The sequence below is a fragment of the Pipistrellus kuhlii genome, unplaced genomic scaffold (genome assembly GCF_014108245.1).
Source record: "Pipistrellus kuhlii isolate mPipKuh1 unplaced genomic scaffold, mPipKuh1.p scaffold_m20_p_3, whole genome shotgun sequence".
Lineage (NCBI taxonomy): Eukaryota > Metazoa > Chordata > Mammalia > Chiroptera > Vespertilionidae > Pipistrellus > Pipistrellus kuhlii.
In genome coordinates this window covers 55,052,705-55,059,819 of record NW_023425529.1, presented here as the reverse complement: position 1 = coordinate 55,059,819, position 7,115 = coordinate 55,052,705, and positions in this window count along the sequence as shown.

Genomic DNA, 7,115 nt, shown 5'->3' with positions numbered 1-7,115 from the left:
CAGGAGAATCTCCCTAACTTCTGCCAAGATGGACTATCCCATCGTATTTACAGGTCCCCACACACACTCAGGAGGAAGGGATTACACAGAATGTGGACATCAGAGGAGTGGGAATCTTGGGGACCTTCTTACAATTCTGTCTACCACAGGGCATGAGCCTTCAACACACAAAGAGAACATACATTCTCAGCTCTGCACTCATTAGCTTTGTGACTTAACTTCTCTAAGCTTCATGTTCCTCAAAATTAGGGCAATGCTACTCAAAGAGTGGTTGTGAGAAATAGAAGTGCTAACATCTGGACAGTGTTTGACACACGAGACAATAAGTGCTTTCTACAGCTTTTGCCCCTGCAAGCCTGTGCATGCACCTACCATTGCCTGCAGGTACACCAAGTTAGTTCAATATTTTCTGTTATCATAGTTAGAAACCAGCCCGATATTCAACCTTAGGCATTGACCCGGGAACATGGAAGTAAAAAAAGAAGGGGGAAAAGGTTAGTTCATTATACTTATCCCATCCTTAGTGAGGACCTCCTGTATTAGATGCTTCTCGTAGTCTCTCATTAAACCTAAAGTCCCTACACAGTGGGTATCACTATTCCCACTTAACAGGCAAGAAAACTAAGACCCAGAAAAGGTTTCCTGTAAGCCTGAATGTACACAATGAGTAAGTAGCAGAGCTCAGGACTGGGATGCCTTGAGGACCTCAGCCTGTATAACAGGTTATTCCACCAAAGAGCCACTGAGAAACCAAGACAGGGAGGGTGTGTGTGTGTGTGTGTGTGTGTGTGTGTGTGTGTGTTGTGATTCATCGGGAAGGAATGCAAGGAATTTCCCCTCCCCTCAGGGAGAAGGCTGGGCCCCTTTGCCCTCAATAGAGGGCCCAGATTTAAAAAAATGTTGCAAAGGGCCATTAATTCCTCTTGTGAGACAAAAAGACCTGAAAGAATATTTTGTGACTAAAGACTTAAAAGAGAGGGACTGGTATTAGTGATTGCAATCTGTTTCTCCCACTACTTAGTGCTATTTTCAAGGTTCAAAACAATCGTTTCATTGTTTTTGTTGTTGCAATGACATTATTTCCATATCTTTAAAAGCCTTGAAATATGAAGCAAGATCAATGACATAATTATTTAACTCCCAATTTTTAAAAATTGCTGGACAAATCTTCCTACCTAGAGGATTAGATGACAAATTAAAAATTTCCATTGAAGAAAAGGTGCATTCATTGAGAAAGATTACTCCAAAGCCCATTTAAAATGAGCAGAGACATGATCATTGACAAGGCAAAGCTTATGCTGCAGAAATAATTCTTACTTTATTTAAAGATATTCTGAAAAGGGGACTGCAAACAGAGCAGTATTGAAAGGGATGCAGGTAACACTTTAATGGTCTAGCCATTTATTCTTGAGAAATAAAAGGGAAGATAAACTAGTAATGCTCTTTGAAATAAAACTGCATCTCTCTAGCAATAAAAAATCACTATAAAAAGCAAAAGCAAAGATTGTTCAAAAAGATCTCAAAGTAATGGAATAAGGGATGGAAATCTTTGAAGCTGAAGGCTTCAGAGAAAAATATTTGGAGATAGATTATTACCATCTCTCCATCATTTCACCAACTGGGATAAAGTCAGAAAGAGCTTTTCAGCAGCTGGCTCACTTAAATTTTGTTTATATGATTTGGCTCTGAAGAAAAATATGTTGGATCTAAGAATTTTTTCATAAGCTGAAATGAGCACTTCATTAGAAGGTAAAGTTTAGAGTCCTTTGCTTGGGTACCAATATCTAACTCTGTAAGTACAAGACAGAGGACAGACCCATGAGTTAACAATAGTATGCAGTGTGCAGGAATTATGTATTATCCATCTCCATTTTCCCCTGTTCCTTAATGATAAAATCTGGATTTTATTTGGAGCAGCAACGTGCCTACCTAAGACAATATTTTCCATTTTCCTATAAAGAAAGGCTTGGCCAATGAAATATAAATATAATTCCTTGCAAATAATTTAAAGACAACTATTTAAAGGGTATTGACTCATGTAAGAGGGGTGCCTCTTTGCCTCTTCTCTTTCCACCTGGAACATAGATGTAGCAGCCACATTTTGACACTGATGATGGGTGGCAGAGAAGGAAAAAAGGGAGCACTGGACCCTGATGACATCATGGAACCACTGTACCAGCTCTGAGAGAATACGCCTTTAACTAGTTACCCCTCCAGTAGGGTATCTGTTACCTGCATAGAAACTCAATTCCTGATACTGGTCACCAATACAATCCTATAGAATAAAGAGCTAATATGCAAATGGTTGTCACGCCCTCATGCAGTCACAATGTAATGGCTCAGACACTCAACACTGGGGAGAGAGAAATGGGGACCAGCCAGGCACAAATGAGCTTGTGAGAGAGGAATGGGGACCAGCCAGGCTGCGGCCTGGGAGAGGACAAGCCACTCACTACGTGGTCCCAGGTGCCTGTGGCTGTGGCCCAGGCAAAGCCACATGCTCATGGTCTTCTGCGGAGGAGGGGCTCCTGGGTCCCGGGTGTGGGGCAAGGCAGAGGTGCTTAGGGACAATCAGGCCAGCAGGAGAGCAGTTAGGGGTGATTAGGCCAGTAGGGGAGCAGTTAGGGGCCATCAGGCAGGCAGGCAAGCGAATGGTTATGAGCCAGCAGTCCCAGATTGTGAGAGGCAGTCGGATATCCCCGAAGGGGTCCAAATTGGAGAGGGTGCAGGCCAGGCTGAGAGACCCGCACCCCCTGTGCACGAATTTCATGCACTGGGCCTCCAGTGTAAATATAAAAATGGTCCAAATGATTTGAAACTGGATTTATAAAGATTTTGTACCTGGGTAAGAGTATACAAAACGAGACAACAAAAAAAACAGAACAACAGCCACAAGAATGGACTGGTGTCAGAATGTCCTTTTACCACAGACCCCTCAGAAGAGGCAAGAGTCATTTTCTTTATGGCCCTGGAAGAGGGCTGACTGACCCAGAGTTGAGGAAATCAAAGGATAGTGTGGACAGTCAAGAAAGAAATGGCTGGCCTTGGGGAGGAGTAAGTTCTACAAGCCTGGAAAGAGAATGGAGGGGCTTGGCTGCATCCATGGGATGTATCAGAAAGAAATGCATTGAAGAAAGCTGGGCAGCAGGCATCAAAGTTTTTATTCTAGTTTTGGCAAAGAATCTAATGGCTAAGCATGGAATGAACATAAGGAAGACACCCTCCTGTCCTCACATGAATCATAGTGGACTGGGATAATGAAACTTCATGGGAGATTCTGATTGTCTGAAGATAAGAAGCACATTCCTCAATTTTCAGCACCCACATAATACCTTCTTAATCTCAGTCCTACTCTATGTGATTTTATGGAGGCAATAATAAATGAGCGATAGTGGCTTTTTCATAGTACGGTAAGGAAATGATCAGAGTTAGATTTAATTTGACTTAGAAAAGTAAAATTACTTTCTTGCATCTGTGTGTGATAAAATAAAATTTATATTTTTGCAGTGTTATCTTTATTAAAAAAGGGCAGTGATAGTTTGGCTCCACTTTGGCCACAGCATTTCATAAGTGACAAAAGAGGACAATGGGATGGTGTGTCAAAGACAACTGGTTGCCGCTAGTATCCATTACCCCTTCTTCTTAAGCAACATACCTCCAAGGGTTGCCTCCAAGGGCATATGGCTCCCTGGAAAACACCACATTTCTCAGTCTCTGTTCCTTAGAGGTTCAGGCATGTCACTAAGTTTGGATCAATGAGATATAAGCAGAAGTGGCAGTTCCTAGACACCTGTCTGAACGGATAGCACCCATGTGCACTTGATTCCTTCTGCCCCCTCCTCTATCTTGCTGCTTAGAAGATGGGTGCCCCCACTCCGACCTTGAGCTAGAAGCCATCTAACAAAAGAGCAATAAGCTAGTTAGATCCTGGGTGGATGGTCTTGTGGAAGGCAATACTAGTCATAGATCACCCACCTGAAATTTTAGACAGAAAAAATATACTCACACCTTATTTCCACCATTGTTGGTTAGTTTTCTAGTCCCTGGTAGCAAACCTAACTAATACAGAGGCTTGAGGAATCCAGAGAATGTCAGAGTGTCCAAGGAGCTAGGTCTACTTATCCTGCAGGAGAGATCACGCAGAAGGAAAAGGTGACTGTTTTTGAAAACTTGAAACTTATACATATATATATATATATATATATATATATATATATATAATTTTATTGAATTTCTACTGAGAAAAAGTGAGAAGGATAGAGAGTTAGAAACATCAATGAGAGAGAATTATTGACCAGCTGCCTCTTGCACACCCCTACTGGGGATGTGCCCCCAACCAAGGTATATGCCCTTGACCAGAATCGAACCTGGGAGTTTTCAGTCCGCAGGTCAAGGCTATATCCACTGAGCCAAACTGGTTAGGGCAAAACTTGAAACTTCTCACGACTATACCTAAGAAAATTCTAGAAAGACATATAAGGACAAAATCTAGGATGCGTTATGAGTATCACTTTTCATTGAGTGTCTGACCTGAACGTTGTCACTGGCTCTATTACCTGGTATGGCTGGTTAATTTAATGCAAACACTCCTTGGATTAGAAACTCAATGAAGGCAATACACACTCAACTCCACCCACACACACATGCAGACTTCCCTGGGTCCCTAGCAGGCAGGCGTGGGATAAGGGTTTGTTAGTGGAAGCAAGGACAAAGCAAAACTGAAAGGTGAAGGAGAGACCTTTGAAGGGCCAGAAGAGTGAGCTTTCTGGACAGATCCTCCCCCAGCAGAAAGAAGAATTTCATTGCTTTTAAAATTCAATCCTTGTTCTTGTTTGGTAAAGTCAAAGCAAAATTTACTTTAAAAAGTAAATGCTGGCAGGGGTGGCCATTATCACATAACAGAGGAATGTATGGGACAGTAATCATCCTAGGGAAGAGACAGGGAAATTCTCCATTTGCTTTCTGCAATGTGTGTGTACATATGTGGAAATATCTAAGGAGAAATACACAAGGAAATATGGTATAAGACCTTCATCACTACTGCTTTCAGATATGTAGACATTTACCATATTTCTCTTATTCCCTTCAGCCACATTTCAAACCATGCCATCTTGATCCCATTCAGAAAATTTGAACTTTGCAAGTAAAACTATATCAGATGTTTTGCTCACAGAGGTTTTTTTTTTTTTTTTTTGTATTCCTTTTATCCCCAAAGCTTATTCAGGTGTGCCCTGCTTTAAGAAAGTCAGATACAGTATACTAAAACCCAAACTTGACAACATATAAATTAGGGGGTGAGAATTTACATTACAAAAGATTCTGAATGTATCTTCTTGAAATAACGACAAACATATTGAAACTAAAGCCACTTTATTAAAATATATCTGAAATCATGATGCAACCCAATGGGAAAATACACAAATTTATTTGAGACTTTCTTGTGATTAGGGCATCCATTGTTAATAAGAGTGACTATCGTTTAAGTCTAGCAATAAACATAATCTGTGACACACAGAACTAACCTACAAAGAGAATTCTTCCTATGTTATACTGAGGGGAGTTATTTTAAAATAAGATAGGCTTAAAGAAAATAATCACAGAAACAACACTGCTTTCCATGATGCTTTTTATATAGGCACCATTCGATTCAGGTATTTGGCCCTAGATTGATTATTCATTCGTTCAATAAAAATGCATAAAACCCATTGCTCCCAGCCCTAGGATAGCAGCTGGGCATTCAAAGAATAAATCATGGAGATACCATTAGTTGTTCATTCACAGAAAAATAATTGTAATTGTTTATGCTCGGTGTAAAAAGTACTGCCAATCTAGAAATAAACTTTCCAAAGAGGAGTTGTGGCTTGGGCTAGTTCTTATTGTTTGAAAATAGAGGAGGATGGTGCATGGTCCTCTTCGCCACTTCTCACCAGGCTACATGGGGCTTGGAAGAACAATCACAGTCCATACTGTTTCCACTGTCTTCTAGAGCAGCCATGCTGGCATTGGGCAGTGGTTATTTTATTTTAGTTTTTTTTAGTTTTGTTGTTGTTGTTCTTCTTCTTCCACACCCCCACCCCCACCCCCACCCCCTTTTTTTTTCCTTTGGATTATGCACTTGGCTCCAGTGGAGTATCTGGAAAAGAATAAAGGGAAAAAGTAGCTTAAAGAAAAAACTTTAGATACACGATTTCTACTGATAGGAAAGAACAGACTTAACCAAAGCTAGATGCACCTAAAAACTTAAAATGACTACCAAAACTCTGAGATAAACTTTCCTTACTTTTGGATTAGAGATAGGGAATGGGAACTGGTATTTCTTGATTACCTTTTATGTGTGGCATTGTTCTGGGAAAATTTACAGAAAATGTTCTGCAAAGTAGTGATTATGTGAATTACATTCCATTTCTACAGATAAAGAAATCCAATCTTTGGTTAAACCAAGTGTTGCGATTCTTAGAGTGAGAAAATAGCAGAATAAGATTGGGAACTGTGGTGTTTCCTGGAGCTGATAGTAAACTTTCTATTTCCAAAACTACAAAGAAAGTACTGGCCCTGGCTAGTTGCTCAGTGGTTAGAGCATTGGCCCACAGACTGAAAGGTCTCAGATTTGATTCCTGGTCCTGGTTTGCAGGTTCTCCCCCCACCCCCACCCCCCCCGCCCCCAGGTCAGGGGCTCTTGCAGGAGGCAATCAATCGATGTGCCTCTCTCACATTGATGTTTCTCTCTCTCTCTCTCTCTCTCTCTCTCTCTCTCTCTCTCTCTCTCTCTCTTCCCGCCCCTTCCACTCTCTCTAGAGGTCAGTGGGGGGAAAATATCTTCTGGTGAAGATTAACAACAACAACAAAGAACTGCTCTCTCCTTCATAATTCTTGAAGTCGGAACTGGCTAGAGAGACTCCATATGTCTTCTCATATGTTCCTAATCCAAAGAGTATTTATCTAGAGTAAGATCTTCAGACTGAGACCCAACTGATGCAAAGAGTATATAGATGAATGGGTTCAGCTGGAAGAGATTAAACCTTTGTCCATGAAGAGTGGGAAGGAGAGTTGAAGCGCTGCCACCTTACCAAAACACCACTCGGGTGAGCTTCCTGCAGGGGGGGGTTGGACATGTG